The 24,123-nt window shown below is 42.5% G+C and overlaps 1 protein-coding gene across 1 annotated transcript in view; it reads left to right on the top strand.

Annotated features, from left to right (window-relative positions):
• Positions 1-24,123, top strand: part of GALNT14 (polypeptide N-acetylgalactosaminyltransferase 14) — a gene marked incomplete at its 3' end in the record, with an annotated part of 335,253 nt that overhangs the window by 78,248 nt on the left and 232,882 nt on the right. The gene's annotated exons all lie outside the window — the stretch shown is intronic.

Here is a 24,123-nt window from a genome sequence, read left to right as displayed (position 1 = left end):
AGGTTGGTCAATCATCTCAACAACTTAAGCCAAACGCCATGTCTGAGTGGCCGCTCCACCACTTCTTCCAGTATATTGAGCCTGGGAGTCCCCCCGGGCTTAAAAATCTCCCAGGACAGCCGAACACACAGCTTTCCCAACAATTGGAGGATTGAGCTTCCATCATCCACAGCTGGCAACGACGCTGGAAAATCGATCCAAAGGCAGCTGGTCAGTTAGCTCTGATTCTCAAAACTCACAGCTTCAGACGGAGAAAGTCCCTCCACAGTGGCGGAAGGACCAGCACCTAGCCAGGCTGACTACAAGCCCTCAGGGGCTCTCGTGCCCAAACACGATCGGCTGGTTGGTCCCCCGAGTCAGAGAAGCTGTTGTCTGCATAACGCACTGAATCACGAGCCTGGGAAGAGGGTTGACTGCGGGGGAGACTGACTGATCAAGGTGAGCTGCCGCCTCCCCCTCCCATGGCCACTGCCCCTCCCCACCCAGGCTCCATGCTGGCCCACTCACTGCCAGAGCTTGCCCAGTGTCTTGCTGAGCTTGGCGTTGGCCAGGTACAGGTACTGGTTGGCCAGCGTCCTGCACATCGCCTGTGCCCAGACCATGAAGATGTTCATGGGCTGCTTGATGTGCGGCTTGGTCTTCAGAGCCCCATGGCCCCACACTGGCATGGGCACCAGGCTCCAGTTGTAGCCCTTCAGCACCTGCGAGACAGCGTCCCAGATGTAGGTGGGGAAGTGCTCATCCCTGCTCGGCCCTGCCTGGCTTAACCAGAGCCTGCCCGGGTTGCTGCCTCTGCCTCTGCAGCTTCCACCGCCATTGCTGTACACGAGGCTGGGCAGCCAACTTCCCCCCAGCCCCCAGATGAAGTAAAAGGGACCAGAACCTGATCCCCCCACAACTCTTGCTACCTCTGACCTGGAAAGTTAATATAACCCAGGTGGCTAGAAAGGCCCAACAGAGGCTTCACTTTTTCAGGGTCTTGCGGAAGAACAGGGTAGAACAACAGCTAATGACCCTCTTTTACTGGTCTACTATAGAGACCGTCCTCTCGTATGGTATTGTGGTTTGGTATGCTGGTCTGACAGCCGCGGATAGGAAAGTATTACAGAGGGTGGTGAGCACAGCACAAGACATTGTGGGCTGTCCTCACAACTGGATGACATCGCCAGGGCTCGCTGCCTTGGAAGAGTGAGGGATGACTCTCAGGGATGACTCACACCCTGGACGGTATCTCTTTACTCTCCTACCATCGGGTAGGAGATATAGGAGTATAGCCAGCCACACCAACAGGCTGAAAAACACCTTTTATCCGTGGGCTGTTAGGCTTTTGAATGAGAAATAACTTTTGTGAACTTTTGTGAATTTTATGCAGAATTGACTTGGGAGGCCGGTGTGTGGTGTAGTTGGTTCACATGGTGTAGTAAGATGGAGGGTTTGTTGTCACTGTGTGTTGGGGGGTGGGAGCACAAAGGGAGGCTCAGCTAATCTCAATGTACACATAGTTGTATTTTGACAATAAAGGTTCATTTGATTTCATAGTTGGCTGGCTGCTCGGCCTTGCCTGGCTTAACCAGAGCCTGCTCGGGCTGCCACTGTTGCCGCCACCTACGTCATCACCTCTACTGCTCCATGAGGCTGGGCAGCCAACTTCTCTCTGGCACCTGGATGAGGTAGAAGGGGCCAGAACCTGATCCCCCACCCAACCGTTGCCACCGCCACCACCGCCCCTGAAACTCACCACTGGTCGCTCGTGCTCGCTCACTGTGCTGTCTGCGCCAAATGCTGCTCCCGCCAAACTTGCTCCCTTTGTAGCCTCTCCCTGCCTAGCTCTTGCAGCTTTCCCAGATTACGCATGTGTGGAGAGGGGGAGGGAAGCAGTCTGTCCCTGTGTCCCTCTGTGGCAATAGCACGCATGCTCATAGGGATGGCTCTACATGCTGCCTGTGGCACACGTGCCATAGGTTCGCCACCGTGGCCCTATATCATTTCAGACAAGTGATATTTCATACAATGAGAATCAAAGTAGCTGTCTCATTTTCTTCTCATCAACTGTCCACAAGCTCTATTTCACTCTAAACATTTAGCATAAGGAACAGGTGTGTATATTTCCTCTGTAGGTATAGTTCCCCAGGCTGGAGATTCCAGATGCTTTGACATGATCAAATTTCAGAAGGCTGCTATAGGTTTTTTTTCCCCCATCCAGCAAAGCAATGCATTCATGCCTTTGAACTAAATCAATTTGACAGTGTAAAAACCAGCTGATGATGAAAACCTTTTAAATCATATGATGGTACAGAACCTGGTCTCCACAAGAGCTTTTTATCAATAATTGTTTAAGTTATAAAGATTGAACCTTTTCACACATAAATCTGAAGCAAGTTTATGAATTTAAATTCCTATGAGTGCCCAGTTAGCACAGGCAGTGGCAAGGGACTGTGGGTGTTGTAGCTTAAATCATCTGTTAGATACAAATTTGCCTTTGCATTAAACCAGTGTTTCATGCTAAGTGCAAGAGATGCAGTAACCATGGATTAAATTTTTATATTTTTTTCTCAACCTTGTAAAGGCATGCTGAGAGAATGCAAACTTTTGCTTCCATTTCACTTCAATCAAGTTGTCTTGCTATATTCCAGTGTGGGCAACATGGGCTAGTGTAAGCTGTGATCAGCCTGACCAGTTGTGATCAAAACCTTGGTTATAATGCTGATTTGTGGCCATGAAATTCTAATAGCCAAAGCTCTTGATTCTGAATGCAGTGAAAAGTAAACATTTTCAAATTTAATCAAATGAAGCCTTCATTATGGCCATAAGGCCAGTGATCAGATACAAGTAAAACAGGAAAAGATGAGAATATTTAAGGCTAAAAAGAAAATATTTTTTAGAACTAAGGAAAGGTAAATGGTACATATAGAAGTACAGAACTGGGCAGCCTAGGAGGATATATTTTACATTGGTCAGAGAGGAGAAATGATAAAAGTCAAGCTGCTTTCTTTAGGAGAGGGATAAAAAGTAAACCAGGGTTTTCTGGGTTAGAAAAGCAGTGAAACGGGGTATCTCAAGGGCATAGACAAGATGGCAGAAGGCAATGCATCCAACTGGGTCAAAGTGAGGGCCTGGTGAAATTTCAAGACTGTGACAGATCAGAGGTAAGAGGCTGGGACATTCCCATTTGAAAACACTCAATGTGCTGTAAGGTTAGGAATCAAACTTGTATTGATTTAAAACAAACATTTTTTTAAGACTACTGTTAGTATTTTTAAAGCCTCATGGGCAAAAGCTCTCCAACAAGACTCCTAAGGAATGAAGCTTGCATATAGCTTTTTAAAATCATGTTCGCATAGTGGTCTGTAACAGATGGGAAGAAGGCAAAAGATTAAAATGCTCTTAATATCCATGGAGACCAAGCCCATTTCTAAATGAAGGGTATCTTGGGTCTGTGAGGGTAGCTCTAATAAGCTTTGACTGGATGACATCAAGGATGTCAGTTTCTAAAAGTATGGACCGGAATTCCATAGAGGATTTTCTTGAAGTTTTGGCTAGAATCAGGTGTAGTACACACTTCGTATTTTGTTCACAACTTCATAAAGGGTTGAGAGAAAGTTTACAAGCCTCTAGCATTCTGCAGACTTTTGTATGATGGTAAACTATAGTTTAGAATTGGGTCTGAAAAAAAAGTCATTAACTTCCATAGTAGCCAGCAGTTCTAACTTTCTAACTTTCGGAGTGTAATGTTCTGTGCAAGGACCCAGGGCATTCTCAGGAAAAAGAGGTGTCATTGCAATGGAAATTTATTTCTACTTCTGTTGCTTAAATCAAAATCACCTGAGTTTTGGACACATGAGATACAGGGTAAGACCAAGCACGAAAATGTAGAGTCATATCATCCTGAACAACATAAAAATGAAATTTTTCTTCTAAGGGTTTAAAGTTGTCAAGAAAACACCAACTTGATACAGTAGCACAAGTACCATTACAGTTAAAGCATTGGGTGGGGATCACGACATTCTCTAGTTTTGGCATGCTAGTTGCTCTGTCATAGCCCAGCAGCCTCATAAGAAACATGGTTGTGGGGATAAACTGTCAGGAATTGTGCCCTATGAATGAAGAATTAAATAAATGAACAGAAAAGTTCATGAGCAGAAAATGCATCTTTAAATTTGCTGTAGATATAATAGTGTAAGATTTCTAATTTTCAATCATAGCCATTTGTAGCTTTACCTTGTGTCTTACCCTGTGACTAAGGATACCAGAAGAATTTTTTAAAAAGAATTTTCAGGATACTGAATTCTCAAATGTGTGACCCAAAACATTTTAAAATCCTATTCTGAATGCCTAAACAAGAGAGATTTCATAAAAACAAAACATTGCCGTATATATCCAGGAAACAGCTGCACATTTTGTTACTTCCATTCATCATAGTATTTCATTTTAAATTTGTCATTCTTGTCTCAAAGAAACCTAATACACAATTTAAATGTATATATTTAAAGAGACATGAATAAAAACAAGCAGAAATTTGGACATCTTTGACTTTACACAAGGTGGCATATTTGTTTGAAACCAACTGAATCAACTTTCACTGAGAGCATTTTTAGCAGTGCATAAAACATTTGCCAGACATGAATGATACTAAGGATATTAAGGATGACTAATGGCCACTGTTGGGGCTCATACCTGTCACTTGGTGCCTGCATTTTATGGTGCCTCAGCTTTAAACAAGTAATTCTATATTCTTGTCACTTAAAAATATGATCCTGGATAAAATATGATTTGGGTAGGTTTTTTTTAAACGAATAAAACTTGAGATAGGTTTTAATTAATTGTATGTGGTCATGCAGTCTTTCCTTAATAACATTTTGAAGAACAGGTAGATTTGGAAAAATATTCTTGTATAAAATCTTTGTCCCTTGAATAGAAAAAGACTGTTCTGAAAAAAGGAGAAAAAATAAAAACACATATCAGCCCCCCAACCCCCTAGATGAACACTGACAAATCTATTGCGGCAATAATATGGTGTGTTTTTGCTTTTCGTCTTTTTTAGTTTACGTTTTTTGATGTTGTTGTCTAGTTTTATTTTGTCTTTATTCAATTTTTTTTTCTTTTGTATTTTAATCTTTTGAATAAAATAAAAAATGTTAACAAAGATAAAAGACTGTTCTAGGGAGGGAGGATAAAACATTTTATGTTGTTGTTGTTAGTTGCGAAGTCGTGTCTGACCCATCGCGACCCTATGGACAACGTTCCTCCAGGCCTTCCTGTCCTCTACCATCTTCTGGAGTCCATTTAAGCTCACGCCTACATGGATTACTGCCTTGTCGTGGCGAATGGGCTTGCGTAATTCAATGAAGCTATGAGCTATGCCGTGCAGGGCCACCCAAGACGGACAGGTCATAGCAGAGAGTTCTGACAAAACATGATCCACTGGAGAAGGAAATGGCAAACCACTCCAGTATCTTTGCCATGAAAACCCTATGGACAGTTCCAAAAGGCAAAAAACATTTTATACTATTGGAAATAGGATTTCCAAATGATTTCACCTTGGTGATAATTTTGGGAGAGGGCAGAGATCACTGATGAGTAACACCTGACCCAAAAGTGGGGACGTTGGTAGTTTTTTCCCCCATATTCTTTTCTCTTTGTATTTGACACAAGTTTCACAAATGCTCCACATTGTCTCTCTCGCTTTCCTGCCAGCAAATGTGTAGATCTTTCTTGCCAAAAATAAGAACTGATCTCTTGCAGGGGATTGCACATTGCACATTTCTGTTTTTCTCATTCATGCATGTCTGCACAAACACATCATGCAAAAGGAGATAATATCTGAATGGGAAATTTAAGAAGCCCTGCATTATGTTTACAGAGCTTTATTCTATTTTAAACATTATCACTTGGAATACTTACAATATCATTATAAAGCCATATGGTAGGCTTTTGACCCCTCCCACAAATTCTATTTATGTTTGATATTTAAAAAGCACCTTCCTTGCTTACATTGCTCTGGTTTGCTGTGCAAGGCATAGTGACATGTTTTCTGATCTCCCACCAATGTCAAAATTGCATCTGTCTCCATTTCATGGGAAGATGACATTACAGTAAACTTGATGAAATAGCAAATTGAACATGAATACAGGGGGCACGAATCCTTTGGTTTCAATAAAAGAGTGGGTACTGTTGGTTTCACCTCATCAGATATGTTGGTTTAATCTCATCTGACATGATAAAACTTTATAGTTCAAGGAGTGTATCAAGCAGATCCATGAATTGCTTAAGAAATATGGTTTAAATGACTTTTTATCCATTGGCTGCTGCACAAGGCTAGAAAAATGTGGTTCTTTAGCTTAAAAAGCAAACAATAATTAACCAGTGGAACAACCTGCCTCCAGAAGTGGTGAATGCTCCAACACTGGAAGTTTTTAAGAAGAGACTGGACAGCCGTTTGCCTGAAACGGTATAGGGTTTCCTGCCTGAGCAGGGGGTTGGACTAGATGACCTCCAAGGTCCTTTCCAACTTATTATTATTATAACAAACAATATGTTATAGTGCTTACTTCCCCAGATTTTAGATATTAAAAAAATATATCTGGCAATTGACATCTCAAGCCTAAAAACATTGTCTCTCCTTAAACTCTGTGGGAACCCCGACTGAATTATTTCAGAAAAGTGTGAAGGTTCTTCCCCCCCCCCCACACACTAAGGACTGGATATACAACAGCATATACAACAAAATGCTTTGTTGTAGCACACGCCTTTCCTAACAATAGGCTGTTGTTCTGTGTTCATTCCAACCTCCTAGTGTTTGCAAGTTGATGTCGCCTATGAATAAGTCTTTGAGGGTTAGTCTTTATGACAAATAAAAAGACAGACAACCTTTGCCTCCCTCCAGAAGATCTTGCTCTTGTTGGAATTAGGTGCTGCCTCATTGTGGTTGCTCCTCTTCTGGTTGTTGCAGAGTTCCAGGCCTTGCATTAAGCCAAGCTCCAGGCAGGAAGCTGCTTGTTATAGTTTGTAGTCCTGACATTTGACCTTGTTGCTTGTGTGTAAGAGTTGTATGTTTTCAGTTATTGCTTGCTCATCGGCTTGTCTTCTTATCCTTCTTCTAGACATCCACACAAATTAGTTGGGGTAAGGCTGCCTATGGATGTCAGCAGGAATTTAGAAAAATCAGCCAGATACCTAGAGTCCCAGCATGGATACTTATGAATAAATTGTGTGAAAATTGGGAATGAATGAATGTATGTATGTATGAGTGAATAAATATATGAATAAATGGATGGATGAATGAGTGGATGAATCCATCTCCTCTCAAGATTTTAGGGCTGTAAACATTTATAGCCTTTTGAGAGAAGGGATGAGATGAATCTATCCTTGAGGAAGTAGAGGTAAGAAGCATTTCTGCCTGGCTGCAGCAGATTTCCCAAATGCAAACAGAAACCCCAACTTCACCCCCTTACAAAGGGCACAACATTCTTAGGCCCGAGAACCACACATATCCTTAAGTGGCGTATTGGGAGTTGAAAAGGAGTCATGACCAGGAGAGAGAATTAGGTGTTGTCCAAGAGGGAAACCACAATTGATTTAAGGTCAAATCTTGATAGTTTGATTTAAATGAATGTCATTCCTGCTGATGCATTCAATAATTTCTTCATTCTATCACATGGACATGTTTGTGCTATATTCCATTTAAATAAATGCAATATAAAAATGTGTAAAATATATATTGAAAAAAATTACATGAGGTTTGTAGAAATTGATACATTTTAGAAACAATTCTTTCAATACAAAACGTCTATGGAGAATCTCAATAGTCCCGTTCATGGTTGTCCCAAAGGTGCTTTTCCAAAAGCAACTGGACTTTCATGTTTTTTCCCTTGAAAACATTTTGCTTCTCATTCAGGATGCTTCTTCAGTTCTGACTGAATGATGGAGAATGGAAGGATTTATATTCTTTGCAGTCATCTGGAATTTAGCACTCTGAAGGTTGGTTGTAGGTCTCTGAGAGTTGTTGAGGCCAACTGGGTGTTTATCTGGCTGATGAATTCTGAGAGTTGACGTCCACAAGTCATAAAAGGGCCAAGTTTGAAGACCTCTGACATAGATGGTCTCTTTGACCCCTCTTTCAAACCAATGGTCCTCTTTGTCCGGAATGTGCACTTTGCTGTCTTCAAAAGAGTGACCCTTGTCTTTCAGATGCAGATGGACTGCTGAATCCTGCACTTATACGTTTGTTCTCCTGTGCCATGTGTTTGTGAAAACTTAATTTTGCCGAAAAAAATAAATGAAATAGGTTTGTGTGTGAACACATATTTACCCTCACTGTAGCCCTGATTTCTACTGTTCCATACAGTTAGAGTTATTATTTTATTAAACATCCTTTTTTTCCTTCCAAAAGCTAGGTTGTTAGCTAGCTCTTTTAGTTCGGATCATATTGCTTTCCAGGAGCCTTTTCCAGGCCTAACCTGAAAAGTGAGAGATTGAACTTGGCCCCTTGTGCCTTCAGAGGATTTTAGGATCATGCTGCTAAGTTTCTATATGCAAGGGGGCTGATTTACATCACACAATGAAATTAAAAATATTGTAGCATTACAGATATCAAGGATACCTGATACTCAAGTAATTCTGGGAAAGAATGTTCTCTTTCTTTTGAACATCTATTTCATTAAAACAAAAAATATATTGTGGATTAAGTAAAGGTAAAGGTAAAGGTTCCCCCGCACATGCGTGCTAGTCGTTTCCAACTCTAGGGGCCGGTGCTCATCTCCGTTTCAAAGCTGAAGAGCCAGCGCTTGTCCGAGGACGCCTCCATGGTCATGTGGCTGGCATGACTAGACACCAAAGGCGCACGGAGCACTGTTACCTTCCCACTGTAGTGGTCCCTAATTTTCTACTTGCATTTTTACGTGCTTTCAAACTGCTAGGTTGGCAGAAGCTGGGACGAGTAACAGGCACTCACTCTGATACGCGGCACTCAGGATTTGACCCGCCAAACTACTGACCATCTGATCGACAAGCTCAGCATCCTAACCCACTGAGCCACCGCGTCCCTATTGTGGATTAAAGTCATCTCTAAAAACCTTGGGCAAATTATTTGGGAAAGATTTGTTAGATACACTTATATACATAATTATACGCATACATGCAGATCAGATAAAACAGAAATAAACCAGTGGGATCGCTTCTGTTTTTTTGTTTCATAAAGTCCCAACCTGAAAACAATATATGCTACAAAATGCTTGTATGTCTGGCAGCAAGGTCAAGGTTTTGTGCTGCATATTAAATGAAAAATCATTTTAAAATAGAAACAACTGAGCTTTGCTGGAAATAATATATCCCTTGATGCACATCGTATGGCTTTGCTTCTGATATCCACTCAGCAGAACAACTTGTCCTGATTCTTTTGCTGGATGAGGGTGAACCTGAGTTTTATTTTATTTTACTTTATTTAAAGAATAACGAAACTTATGCTGTAAAATCTCCTTTGCTTTTTGATGGTCAGTTAACAAAGGGATAAATGGGATGTTAAGGCATACCTGCCCAGGAATGTATGCTTGGATTTTAAGTTGTGATCCATAGATATTTCTGGATTAAATATAGTCTTTGACTTATGACCTTAATTGAGCCCAAAATTTCTGTTCCTAAGTGAGATGTTGTTAAGTGAGTTTTGCCCCATTTTACGACCTTTCTCGCCACATTTGTCAAGTGAATCACTGCAGTTGTTAAGTCAGTAATACGGTTGTTAAGTGAATCTGGTTTCCATATTGACTTTGCTTGCCAGAAGGTTGCAAAAGGTGATCACATGAGCCCAGGACACTGCAACTGTCATAAATGTGAATCAATTACCAAGCATCTGAATTTTGATCAGATGACCATGGGGATGCTGCAACAGTCATAAATGTGAAAAATGGTCAGGTCACTTTTTTCAGTGCCTCTGTAACTTTGAATGGTTACTAAATGAACTGCTGTAAGTCGAGGACTTCCTGTAAAGGTATCTAGGTTTTTTCTTTCTTTCCAACCTTCTTTTTCTGCTCATTTCACTATGGCTTTTCCATAACTAGCATAATACAAAACATAAAAAGAAGTGAGGCTAAATCTCAAAAATCACTATTTGTGAGCATGCTATACTTAAAGACTGTACCAAATCATTAAAAAAAAATAAATCATGTAAGAAACAAGGAAATGAACAGAAGCCTCATCTTACAGTTGAGTCCACGCAATCCTTGTGTAGAGGTAGGTTTTTAACGCTTTGTAATAAAGTAAGAGTCTCTGTGGTAAGTGGGGAAACCTAAGGTATGTACCTTTGGGTAGAATTTGGCTTCCTAACAAGCTGAAGCTCTCATGACCTCTCAGTACTTTTTAGTGTGCAGGAGACTCTAATAAGAGTGAGGCTTTGGCTTGACAACCTCTGAACCTCAGCTTTTCATCAGACTAAGACACTTTAGCAGTCCGGCAAGCTCCTTCAGAGAGGTTAGAATGGATGACATTACAGATACTTCTTCTTCTTCTTCTTCTTCTTCTTCTTCTTCTTCTTCTTCTTCTTCTTCTTCTTCTTCTTCTTCTTCTTCTTCTTCTTCTTCTTCTTCTTCTTCTTCTTCTTCTTCTTCTTCTTCTTCTTCTTCTTCTTCTCCTTCTCCTTCTCCTTCTCCTTCTCCTTCTCCTCCTTCTCCTTCTCCTTCTCCTTCTCCTTCTCCTTCTCCTTCTCCTTCTCCTTCTCCTTCTCCTCCTTCTCCTCCTCCTCCTCCTCCTCCTCCTCCTCCTCCTCCTCCTCCTCCTCCTCCTCCTCCTCCTCCTCTCATTTCTTTCTAAATGACTAAAATCTTGCCACATCACCAAAAGTCATGAATGTTGGTGTTTATGTAATCAATAAGGCCATTATCTTATTTAATCTTGGAAGATGGATGATTTTGATATATACTATAATCCCAAAATTAAACTAACTGGGGAGATGGGTTTGTTGAATACAAACTGGGATTTGGGAGCCCTAAAGCAGTGGTCCCCAATCCCCGGTCCATGGACTGGCATTGGGCCACAGCATGCCAGAAACTCGTCTGCGCAAACAAGCCAAGCTTCATCTGCGGGATGCAGACTGTACACGAAACCACACTCCCTATGGTCTGCAGAAATACCTCTCTTCACTGCCCTAAAGCACACTCATATGCGTAGAGAACTAAGTTTTCTGATGTCTGTATTGTGTATCGGGTTCTGAAGCATAGTGAAGACGCCAGGCAGATGAGTACAAATGAACAGTTGCTTTATTGGCAATCATATCTGTACTGAGGGGTTAGGGTGTACATGCATTCTTATATACCTTCATACAACCAATCAGATTGAACCCAACAATCCCGCCACTTTGGCTCCTACCAGAACTGAGTTCAATACAAGTGCAGGGGAACTGTTAGTTCCCAGTATATATGTGAATAGATGTTTCCCAAACCTCAATACATAACACCCCTTCCCCTTTTAAGGAACAGACAGTATACTCTTATAACATTACAGCTTACATTTTCTCTCTCCCAACTTCCAATACATAGTTGAATGATTGACCCCATTCAAGGTTATATACTCCTATAACCCTTATTCAAGGATTATAAAACTGACTCCCAACCACCAACATTTGATTCTGAGTGATTGACCCCACTCAAGGTAAATATCCTTATAACCCATTTTCAGGGATTATGTGCTTGCTCCAACCCTCCAATATTTAGTTAGAGTGATTGACCCCACTCAAGGTAGTAGTTTCCAATGCGACCTTCTCGGACGTGCAATGTAAGGGTTGCTGCCAGTAAGATTAAAGACAGACCCATTTTGCTGTTCTGCCAGTAAACCTGTACTACCAAGTAGTACACAATGACCCAGTATGTGTCTATGAATAGACTTCTCCTGTAAGTCCCCTTACAATATGCTATGCACATATAAATTAGCAAAATCCAAAAAACAAGAGGCATGTCACCCTACTTGGTGATTCATTACATACTTCTTTCTCTTAATTGACCACATAATCAGCGAGGTGTGCAGGTGGCCTATGAGGCCATGAGGAACGTCTCTGCGGTTCCGTCACTTTGTAGTCTACCAACTTATTAGGCATGCCCTGAGAATCTGTGTTCTCCTCAGCTGGAAACTCCGAAGAATTGCCCTGGCTGGCCCTGTCCGGTAGGCCCACCCCAGAGTCAGGTCTCGAAGCAGGATTAGCACAGTGGTCACTGAAAATTGGCTGATCCGATTGATCAGGGGTTTCCTGTTGCATCTCTGTGCCCTCTTGGTCCTCCTCAGACTCGAACTCAACTGAGTGCTGAAAACGCTGGTAGGGTGAATAAGAGCTAGCTGTGTGCCAGCTTGAGAACTATGGGGGGAATTATTATCCTCACTCTCACTTAGTGACCGTTCTGGAAATCTTTTTCTTAGTTGATCCATGTGCCGTCTTACTAGATGCCCTCCCTCCACCCCTACTGTGTAAGATAGGGGCCCTGATTTGTCAACCACCTTCCCAGGAGCCCACAAGTGTCCTGGTCCATAGTTCCTGGCCCAGGCCATGTCACCAGGTTATAGCCCCCTTGGGGGTTTGGGTTGAGCAGCATCAGATGCCACTCTGTCAGGGTGAAGTCTGTCCAGTTTGGTGATGAGGCGTTTGCCCCAGCGCAGTTCCGCAGGGCTTTTCCCTGTGGCTGTACAAGGTGTGGAGTGCTGACAAAGTAAGAAATCTGCAAGTCTGTGGTGCCAGTCACCCGTGATGATGCGCATGAGTGCATCTTTGGTCATTCTCACCATTCGTTCTGCTTGTCCATTCGACAACGGGTGGAAGGGCACGGATGTGGTGTGTCTGATCATGTTTGCTCTGAGGAAGGCCTGAAACTCAGCAGCGGTAAATTGAGCCCCATTATCAGAAACTATGACATCAGGAAGCCCATGTGTGGCAAAAAGTTTCCTCAGCACCTGGATTGTCCTGGCTGAAGTCATACTATAGACTGGAACAACTTCCAGTCATTTCGAGTGGCTATCTACTACAATTAAGAAGAGCTGTCCTTGAAATGGACCAGCATAATTGATATGGACCCTGGACCAGGGCGTGTGAGTTGGCTCCCATCTGTGGACAGGTGCCTGAGGCATTTTGGGTGTAGACCTTTGGCAAATATAACATCCATGTACCTGCTCTTCAACAGCCTTGTCTAACCCAGGCCACCACAGGTAGCTTCTGGCTAGCGCTTTCATGCGCACTATGCCAGGGTGTCCCTCATGTAGGGACTGTAGTACCCTATCTCTCAAGACTAAGGATATGATGACCCTATTTGCCCTTAATAAACACCCTTTGTGAGCTGATAACTCATGCCTTCTTAGAAAATAAGCTTGGAATTCAGGGCCTGGACTTCTGTCTTGCCATCCTGTGAATACCCATGATAGAACTCTGCTCAGAATCTTATCTGAAGCAGTTTCAGCAGCTATATCCCATGCATGGAGGGGAAATTCAGGTATCTCCTGTATGGACAGTATTTGTGCAGCAGGGGCTGGATCAGGATCGATAGACGGTAAGGGTAGCCTACGTAGGCCATCAGCATGGCCCATTTCTTTTCCAGGTTTGTGAATCATTTTAAAATTATAGGCAGATAAAAATATGGACCACGTAAGCATCCTTGGTGAAAGTACATGAGGGGTTTGCTTGTCTGTTGTGAATAAGCCTAAGAGAGGCTTATGATCAGTAAACACAGTGAAATTCCTACCATAAAGATAATCGTGGAATTTTTTGACCCCAGCTACTATAGGCAAGGCTTCCTTATCTATCTGTGCGTAATTCCTCTCAGCCTTTGATAGGGTTCTTGAGTAATAAGCGATGGGGACTTGGTCCCCATTTTTTTCCAAAATGGCTTAATACAGCTCCCACTCCATAGGGAGAAGCATCACAAGCAATACAGACAGGCTTGGATTCAATATAGTGGGTGACAGTTGATTTGTCAGATAAGAGCGGTTGGAGGTCCAGCCGATCCGAATCCGACCGATTGCGACTAAGAGCCTACATTAGGTCTTATCTCGCTGCGATAAGGGAGGCGAGGTCTAACCACTTCGCCACCCTTATCGCGTCCGCAGATAATCGCCCGGCCGCCCTGTTTAGGGTGACTCGCTCCCTCCTAAATCAGGAGGTGAGGGAGGATCCCTTGCAGGGTCGTGCCGAGGAGTTTAACCAACATCTGTCGGACAAAATCGCTCGGATTCGGACCGGTCTGGACTCTGACTGGGCAGAGTCTGACGATCAGGACACGGGCGGTCTTGTCGATATCACCTGGGAGGAGTTTGATTCTGTGACTCCGGAGGAAGTGGACAGGATCATGGGGAGGCTGAGCACCACCACATGTTTATTGGACCCGTGCCCTTCCTGGCTGGTCTATGCAGCCCGGGAGAGGACACGCAGCTGGTTCCAGGCAGTTATATCGGCTTCTCTGAGTGAGGGTAGCTTCCCCGCCGTCTTGAAGGAGGCGGTGGTGAGGCCTCTCCTCAAGAAGCCTGCCTTGGACCCAGCTGTATTGAACAACTTTCGTCCTGTCTCCAACCTTCGCTTTCTTGCGAAGGTTGTTGAGAGTGTGGTGGCGCATCAGCTCCCTCTGGTCCTGGATGAAGCGGATTATCTAGACCCGTACCAATCGGGTTTCAGGCCCGGGCACAGCACGGAGACGGCATTGGTCGCGCTGGTGAATGATCTCTGGAGGGCTCGGGACAGGGGATATTCCTCTGTTCTAGTCCTATTAGACCTCTCGGCGGCTTTCGATACCATCGACCATGGTATCTTGCTGTGGCGTCTCAGGGGACTGGGAGTGGGAAGCACAGTCTTACAGTGGTTCTCCTCCTATCTCCAGGGACGTTCGCAGTCGGTGTTGGCAGGAGGGCAGAGGTCGACCGCGAGGTCTCTCATTTGTGGAGTTCCTCAGGGGTCGGTCCTCTCGCCTCTCCTGTTCAACATCTACATGAAACCGCTGGGTGAGATCATTCGTGGCTTTGGAGTTGGGTATCATCAGTACGCTGATGATACCCAACTTTTCCTTTCGACCCCAAACCACCCCAGTGATGCCCTCAACGTGATGTCCCGTTGCCTGGAGGCGGTTCGGGTCTGGATGGGGAGGAACAGACTTCAACTCAACCCCAACAAGACTGAGTGGCTTTGCATACCTTCATCCCGGGTTTATTCGGACATTCCACCTCTGGCTATGGGGGGTGAACTATTACCCCCCGTAGATAGGGCTCGCAACTTGGGAGTCCTCCTAGATTCACGGCTCACCTTGGAAGACCATATAGGAGCTGTGACTAGGGGGGCCTTCGCCCAGGTTCACCTGGTGCGCCAGTTGCGGCCCTATCTTAGCCGGGATGATTTGTGCACGGTCACTCATGCGCTCGTGTCCTCTCGTCTGGACTACTGCAACGCTCTCTACATGGGGCTGCCCTTGAGGACCACCTGGAAGCTCCAACTGGTACAGAATGCAGCCGCGAGAGTTGTGTTGGGAGTCTCCCGATACTCCCACGTTACACCTCTGCTCCGTGAGCTGCATTGGTTGCCAGTTGTCTTCCGGGTGAGATTCAAGGTACTGGTAACGGTGTTCAAAGCCCTTCATGGCATGGGGCCGGAGTACCTTAGGGAACATCTGCTGCCGGCATCAAGCTCCCTGCGCCCTGTGCGTTCCCACAGAGAGGGCCTCCTCAGGGTGCCACCGATCAGAGAATGTCGATTGGTGGCCCCCAGGGGGAGATCCTTCTCTGTGGGCGCTCCGGAGCTGTGGAATCAGCTACCGGTAGAGCTCCGGATGGCGCCCGATCTTCGCTCCTTTCGTCGCGATCTCAAGACGTTTTTGTTTGTACAAGCCGGCCTAGCCTGATGGGGATCGGTGCGGTTGTTTTATTTTTGGTGTCTTAATTTTATCTTGGGGTTTTTAGAATTGTATTCCTATTGTTTTAACTTGGGCAATCATTTAATCTCTTTTTAATGTTTGTATTTGGTATTTTATTCTGCCCTGTGAACCGCCCTGAGTCCTCAGGGAGAAGGGCGGTATATAAATATTATTAAATTAAATTAAAATTAAATAGGCCCTTAAGGTCTTGGAAACGTCTCATGCAAACTGGTCCACTTCCATGCAACTTTTTTATCTAGCAGTCTATGAAGTGGCTCAGCAATGGCAGCCTTGTTAGGTAAGAATGTGTGGTAGAAATTTAATAACCCTAAAAATGCCTGAAGCTCTGCCTTATTTTTAGGGCTGGGTGCCATTTTAATTGCTTTAACCTTGGATTCTGCAGGGTGGATTCCACTGGCATCAATTCGGAATCCCAGAAACTCTGTAGAAGTGACCCCAATGCTACATTTGTCTCTTTTTAGCTTGAGACCTGTGGAGTGAAGCCTATTTAATACAGCTCTGAGTCTATTTGCTAAATCTTCCTCTGTCTCACTCGTGATTAGAACATCGTCAAAATACGGGCAGATGCCCGGAATACCCTTTAAGGTACGTTCCATTATCTCCTGAAAAATCCCAGGTGCCACACTTACGCCAAATTGTAGACGGTTGACTCTGAATGCTCCCTTGTGTGTTACTATGGTCTGAGGTGCTGCTGTAGCCTTGCTAACAGGCAGCTGCTGGTACGCCTGTGCCACATCAAGTTTTGCGAAAATGGCGCCGCCCTGCAGAGAAGCAAGCACATGGCTGACCATGGGAACCGGGTAAACATGCTGATTAAGGGCCTTATTCAGGGTACAACTATAATCTGCACAGATGCGGATTTCCCCATTAGATTTAAGTGGGGTGACTATAGGGGTCTCCCATTCCCCCCCTTCAACGGGCTGCAGTACCCCCTGTTCTACTAATTTGTCCAATTCCACTTCAGTCTTATGTTTTAGCATGAATGGGACTCTTCTGGGTTTAATCCTAATCGGCAAGACGTTCGGGTCCAATTTATTTTTTATTTTATTTATTTATTTTAATTCCATTTATATCCCGCCCTTCTCCAAAGACTCAGGGCGGCTTACAAGCTTAGCAGTAGCCTTCATTCTATGTATATGCCTGCTTGTTAGGGTTTTCACACACACACCCCCAATCGGCATTATTACAAAGTCAGCTTAATTGCCCCCAACAATCTGGGTCCTCATTTAAATGAAATTGGGGGGCCCAGTGTACATTCCTAGCTTGGAATCGAATACGTCTGTAAATTCTTCACAAACAGATTCAATGTTAACCCCATGAGTTCGATTTATGCCAGTAATTGTGATCCCTAATGCTTCAAACCAGTCTAAACCTACTAAGCTAGCTCTTTGGCCTTCGGCCACAACGACATCCAGGTGCCCATGATACTTTTTGAGTTTTACAGATATGGTGACCTCCCCCTTAGTTTTAACCTGGGCATTCTGAAAATCAGTCAGCAAGATACTAGAGGGTCTCAATTTTACCCACTGTTTACTGTGGCCGCAAACAAATTTAAAAGTCTCATACGATATAATCAAAACTGCAGAGCCAGAGTCTAGCTCCATCTTACAAGGAATACCTTGAAGATGAATTTCAAGTCTTAACTTAGGTTTTAAGGGGCGGCGGGCCCCGGTTTGGCAGATAGCCCTTCGGCTTTCACAAAACCCCACACTGGTCAGGCTCTGAGCCCCGGTACCTCTCCTTGGTGAATTTTCCGGTTGTTGCTTGTGTTGGTTGTCTTTGAAACGGCTTTGGCAGACTGTTGCGATGTGCCCCATTTGTCCACAGGCCCGACACGTGGCCGACCGGAACTTGCATTTCACACGTGCATGGTTGCCACCACAACCCCCGCATCTAGAGAAAAAATTGGCCTTATGGTTGTTCTCTCTGTACTCGAGTCCTCGTTCTCGTGGCTGTGTTCTCTTTCGAATCTTGTCCACTTCTGTTTCCTCTTCGACTGCGTTCTCGCTGTAAGTAACGGCCTTGTGGCGAATTGTTTCTTCAGACTTACTGAGTTTGGATGTCTGTACCACCTGGACCGTGCCTCCGGCTGCTTCATCAGCCATAATTTCGTCTTGTGTGTCCTGAAGGGTTAGATTGGGCCTAGCGAATACTTTGTTGCAACGCCTTGTCTCTAAGGCCACACACGAGCTGGTCTCGAAGACGCTCATCTAGGTTGGAAAACCTGCAGAGGCGAGCAGCCTGGCGTAAGGCTGCGATGAACTCTGATGCAGTTTCCCCAGGGCGTTGCACTCTTTGATCGAATCTGAAATGCCAGGACATCTCCAACATCCTGGGTTTGAAGTGTGCATTCAGCTTCTGTTTGAGATTGGTGAGCGAAACGGATTCAATTGGTGTCAGAGAGAATAGACTTTTGGCCAGGTTGAATGTTGCAGGCCCGCTTATGCAGAGTAGAGTTGCCGCTTTTAGGCCATCTGCGATCTGGTTTGCCCGTAAGTAATTTTCTATTTGTCCGAGGTGTGACGGCCACTGCTCGGGGTGGCGGATGTCGAATTCACAGGGCTGGCCGACTTTTGGCATCTTCTTTCTTCTGAGCTTGGATCCTGCTCCGCAGGCTCGGATGGGTGATTCTGAGCACATGGCCGCTAGCGTGCTGATCTAGCTGGACGATAGAGGGGGGGGAAAGATGCCTCTTTCCTTCAGCAGGTAAAGCCGTCCCCTTGTGACTTCAGCTCGATGGCGAAGCAGGATCCCACCTTCGTCGCTACTATTGTGTATCGGGTTCTGAAGCGTAGTGAAGACACTAGGCAGATGAGTACAAATGAACAGTTGCTTTATTGGCAATCATATCTGTACTGAGGGGTTAGGGTGTACATGCATTCTTATATACCTTCATACAACCAATCAGATTGAACCCAACAATCCTGCCACTTTGGCTCCCGCCAGAACTGTTAGTGTTCAATACAAGTGCAGGGGAACTGTTAGTTCCCAGTATACATGTGAATAGATGTTTCCCAAACCTCAGTACATAACAGTCTGTCTGTCTGTCTGTCTGTCTGTCTATCTATCTATCTATCTATCTATCTATCTATCTATCTATCTATCTATCTATCTATCTATCTATCTATCTATCTATCATCTATCTATCTATCTATCATATTGTGAAGATGGAATCTCAACACACACAATTTGATTTGGGGCATTGACATTCTGATACTTTATACTGGCCATAATTTCTCACTTTATTATGATTATCTTGGCATTTTTCTTCTTCTCCTACCCTTGCAAGATAGTGTCTTCAGCTGCTTCCTTGCCACCAGCAATCTTTATTGTTCTGTATGAGACACTCACTTCAAATTCTACCGAACTCTCATGTATAACACCTTCTTTCCCAGCTGGTTGCCAGCACTTAAATTTTGCTAACTCTCCAAGCTGCAGTAAAGTTAAAGATTGCTGACTTAAACTTGCCATTTTTCAGATGTTGTAGAGTGTGTTACCGTTTGTATTTTTTCTTAATCAGGCCTGTCCTCCTGACATAACCATTGCCTCCTTCCAAAAAAATCTTCTCTCTTATTTGTCAGAATGTTCCTGTGGTCTGGGAACTGGATGATTGATGTATTTTTGATTTATTTATTTTTTGGGCAAAGACTTGCATTTAAATTGCCCATCTTTCCCACAGCTTTTCCCCCCCTGAATGATGTGTAGGAGTTAGGAGAGACTTCCTATTTTCAGTTGATATTTTCAGCACCTCATTTCGGTACCTTCTGACTTCTGACACAAAGTTATGAAAGAACCAGTACATGAAAACTGTATAAAACATTATAATATATGGCTGACAATTGATACAGAACATCTTTCTGTATTTTTGGATGATGTGAGTTGGTGAACATGACTGGCATTAGTCAAGTGCGACCGATCAAAGTTTCTACAAAGTACAACTAAGAACCTCTCCTTGCTGATCTTTCATTCTGCTGTAGTATTTCATGTGTAAAGAACTGAGTATTCTCGGGAACCAAATGCCCCAGTGAGTCAGTCTCACTGGCATTGTAAATTTGTTATAGTACAAGGCCTTCGTCATCAATTAGTACATGTAAGGTTTTCCTGAATGGTTCTATCTCCTCTGTTGGTACACTTGAAATTGCATTGAAGAATTGCTTGTTAATGACTCCATGCCATTTACAAAATCTCCGTAGCCATCCAGCACAAGCTTTGAAACTTCTTTTCATGTGGTTTGCTATTGTATTAGCTGCTGGCTTTAGTTCCACTCCATGTACATTAACACCACATGAACACTGCTGAACACACCACTTGATCATTGCTGAATTGATTGCTATTTCCAGTGTTGTTTTTATGTATTTTCTTTCCTCAGTTTCAGCTTTTTTCCATTGTTAGCATTGCATCTTTTGCTTTGTGAATGTTTGATATTTTTTTTACATCATACTTATAAAGATGTGAAATGGACATTCTTGTCTCTAATCAACTCTGAATTAGGTTTGAATTCTTTTAATGTTGTTTGGCCCCATTAGAGCCATGTTTGATTTAGTATTTGAAACTTTAGCTACAAAAATTTACTCAAACTCTAATTCACATGATGGTCAATTCACCTGAAATTCAAATGTGAAGCATCTGCTGAAACATACCTGGTTTTAAGGAAAAGTAGTGAACATTATCTGGATTATTTTCCCTTACAACAGACTTTGTTACTTGGTATAAAGTTCATTCTTTCCTGAAATGTAGCCCCCCCCCTTACATCCAAAATCCATTAAAACCAAGTATGCAAACTCAAAGATTTATTGTATCACCATCTGTGTCAAGGACAACCTTCAGCATTCTTGAGGACCACCATATGAGTCCCCCTTTCTATTGTTGAGGCATCCTCCTACAATTGTCCTACATATTGCTATTATACTGTGGAAATTAGGCAGCAGGTCTTCTTTGAGCAGTCCAAGACTCTATTTGCTGCTGTTTGCTAATGGAGTTATCTGCCAAGGATTATATCTGCCTTCAAGTCTCTGCCTTGACTTTGTTTCTAGTTCCTCATTTTTATACCCTTGAGTAGACGTTTCTATCTGAATTCCCTGTTTAATTCATCTGAAGACTTTTTTTCCCTTGAGAGCTTCATGTATCAATAGAATAGGATAGTATCTGTAGAGGATGCCAGCAGCATTTTTCACTCAGTTCTGATGGGAATAATTTTTTTGCAATTTGAACTGATGAAACATAGCATAGGATAATATGTTAGGATGACCTTAGTCTGTCTTCTAGGGATCTCCAGCTGGAATAGTGCAAAGCAGATTGTCAACATATTAGTAATTTTTTTGAAATGACAGGTACAATAGTTCTGCTGGACTGGGCACAGACTATAAAAACAATCATTCTTCCAATAGCTCAGGTTCATAAATATGATTCTAATAATTAATGGTGTTAATTTTACAATTAACTTGACCATTAAGCACACTTTCCTGAAATATGGTACTGATTAACTTGTCTTTGATAACTTCTGTTATTTATAAAATGTTGACAAGCAAAGGAGAATATTTGTAGTTCAGGACTGAAAGTCCAAAAATGCTGAAGAATTCCTGGAAGACTGTCATTCTGACAAATCAGCCATCAACATGCACATAAACATAAACAATAGCTACTTACCATTCAAAAGAAACAATCAACAAGCCAAAAATGGAACAAAAAGACCAAAAAAACCAAACAAATTCTCAACAGCATTCAACCCCCAGATGAACAAAGATTAACACCAAGATTAACAATCAAGAAGTAGACAATACCTCAATCAAGGAACAGCCAAATAAGCTAACAGTAAACAGCCCAATCTAAAAACTACCAAGACCATTCCCACTAATACTGACAGAGCAAGCCTCTAGAATATAAATTGAGATCAAACGTCACTCCCTATTAGCACTGATGATGTTACAATAATTCTACAAAAGAATTATTGAGTTTGTCATTTGTACCTCTATAACTGTCTGGTTTGGAACTACAGCCAAACAAGACAGACATAGACTTCAACAACTAGAACTGCAGAAAAAACAGTTGCTACCAGCCTGCCTTTGACTGAGGACCTGTATACTGCATGAGCCAGAAAGAGGGCTGAGAAAATATCTACATACCCCTCACTTCCTGGACATAAATGGTTTCAACTTCTTCCCTCAAGACAACGCTATAGGGCATTGCACACCAGAACGACTAGACATAAGGGCAGTGTTTTTCCCCATGCCATCACTCTGCTTAACAACTAATTTCTACAACACCGTCAAACTATTTAGTAAAGCTGTATTAACTATTACTCTTCTCATCTTTCTCATTACCTATCCTTATCTTCTTATGACTATAACTTTGTTCTTGTATCTTACAATTTATATTGTTTTATTTAGTATCCTAGTATGATTTATGTTGTTTGCTTAGCTAGTATCCTATGACTATCACTAAGTGTTGCATCTTATGATTTATGATGAAGTATTGTATTTTGTGATTTGTGATGAATGTATTTTTATGTTGTTTATGATCATGATTTATCGCTATTACTTATATGTACACTGAGAGTTTATGCATTGGAGACAAATTCCTTGTGTGTCCAACTATGCTTGGCCAATAAAGAATTCTATTCTATTCTATTCTATTCTATTCTATTCTATTCTATTCTATTCTATTCTATTCTATTCTATTCTATTCTATTCTATTCTATTCTATTCTATTCTATTCTATTCTATTCTATTCTCAGGTAAAGAAACATCTGCAAGAAAACAGCCAATCTCAAAGAGCATAAGGGTCTTATGTTGATCAGCTTTTTTTATTTGTATGGAGTAGAAAGTTTTATTTAGTGTATGCTTGCATGTACAGTAAAGGCAAAACAATAACACAGTATAAACATCAACCATAAAACAATGTAACCAATATCAGAATCCTTAAGGAACTAAAGCTGTCTCTTGAATTGGTGAATGCCCATTGTGAGAGTGTTTTGAGGAGAACACTGAACAACAATGGTGAGCATGAAAAGGTTGCAAGGAGAAAGCCATTACTTTCCAAAATGAACATTGGTGTTCCTCTACAGTTTGTGAAATACCTTTTGGATAAACCAGAAGGTTATTGCAAGAAAGTTCTGTAGACAGCTGAACACACAACAGAAGTTTTGGGTATGAATGAAAAGTGTTCTGTTTGGCAAAAGGCAAATTCTGCATTCTAGCATAATTAAGCCATCTGTGAAACATGGTGATGGCAGTATTAGGGTTTAAGGCTGCTTTGTTGCCTTTGGACCAGAACAGATTGCCATCATTAATAAAACTATGAATTCTGAATTGTACCAGCAAATTCTATAGTAAAATGTCAGGGTATCTGCCCATGAACTGAACCTCAGGAGAACTTGGGTCATACAGCAAGACAATGACCCCAAATGCACAAGTCACACATCCAAAAAATTGTTAAAACATGAAAATGTTGTGGAATAGTCAAGTGTAAGTCCTCACCTTAATTCTATAGAAATGTTGTGGAAAATACCTGAAGTAGGCGGTCCCTTAGAGGAAGAATACTAACATTGTTGAGTTGAAGGTGTTTTGTAAGGAGAAATGGGCTAAAATTCCTTCAAGCCAACATGATTTAGAGTTATTGGTAATGTTTAGATAGAGTTATAGGTTGCCCAAGGGAAAAGCAAAGATTCACCTACTTTTCCACACATAAATATGCAGCTTTGGATCACTTTCCTCAATAAATCAATGAGCAAATATAATGTTTTTGACTCTCTGTTTAATTGGATCCTCTTTATCCTCTTTTAGGAATGCAGAGAACAGATCACATTTTTATGCATTTTTACCACATATTTATGCAGAAATACTGAAAACTCAAAAAGAGTTTTCACAGACTTTTAAGCACTGCTGTAATTAATGGATGCGAATTTGAATTTTCTGTAAGACCAGAGTCAGCCATGGACAGAGATTCTATTGTCAAGTCTGAGCTATGTTTTCAGAATGTGGAGTGTTTTCTTCAGAGATTAAAACCTTAAAATGGCTATTTCAAGCTTGGGAAATTTGGCCGATTCCTAAAACCCAACAATAGTATATTATGGAAATTAGTTCTAAGCAACCGTTAATGTGCTGAATAGGTTGGTAAAGTCAGCATCCTGAAGTTCTTTCCAATAATTACAATAGGGGCAGCCAATGGTTTTGGGCAATAGGTTTGGCATTTGGAGAGGATATCGTTTGCTTTGCAGTTGTACTAGGAAGAAGAATTCCCTGTTGGT

The sequence above is a fragment of the Vipera berus genome, assembly GCF_964194415.1.
Source record: "Vipera berus genome assembly, chromosome: 1".
Classification (NCBI taxonomy): domain Eukaryota; kingdom Metazoa; phylum Chordata; class Lepidosauria; order Squamata; family Viperidae; genus Vipera; species Vipera berus.
Note: the sequence above shows the minus strand (reverse complement) of the source record. Positions and strands in the feature narration are given on the sequence as shown.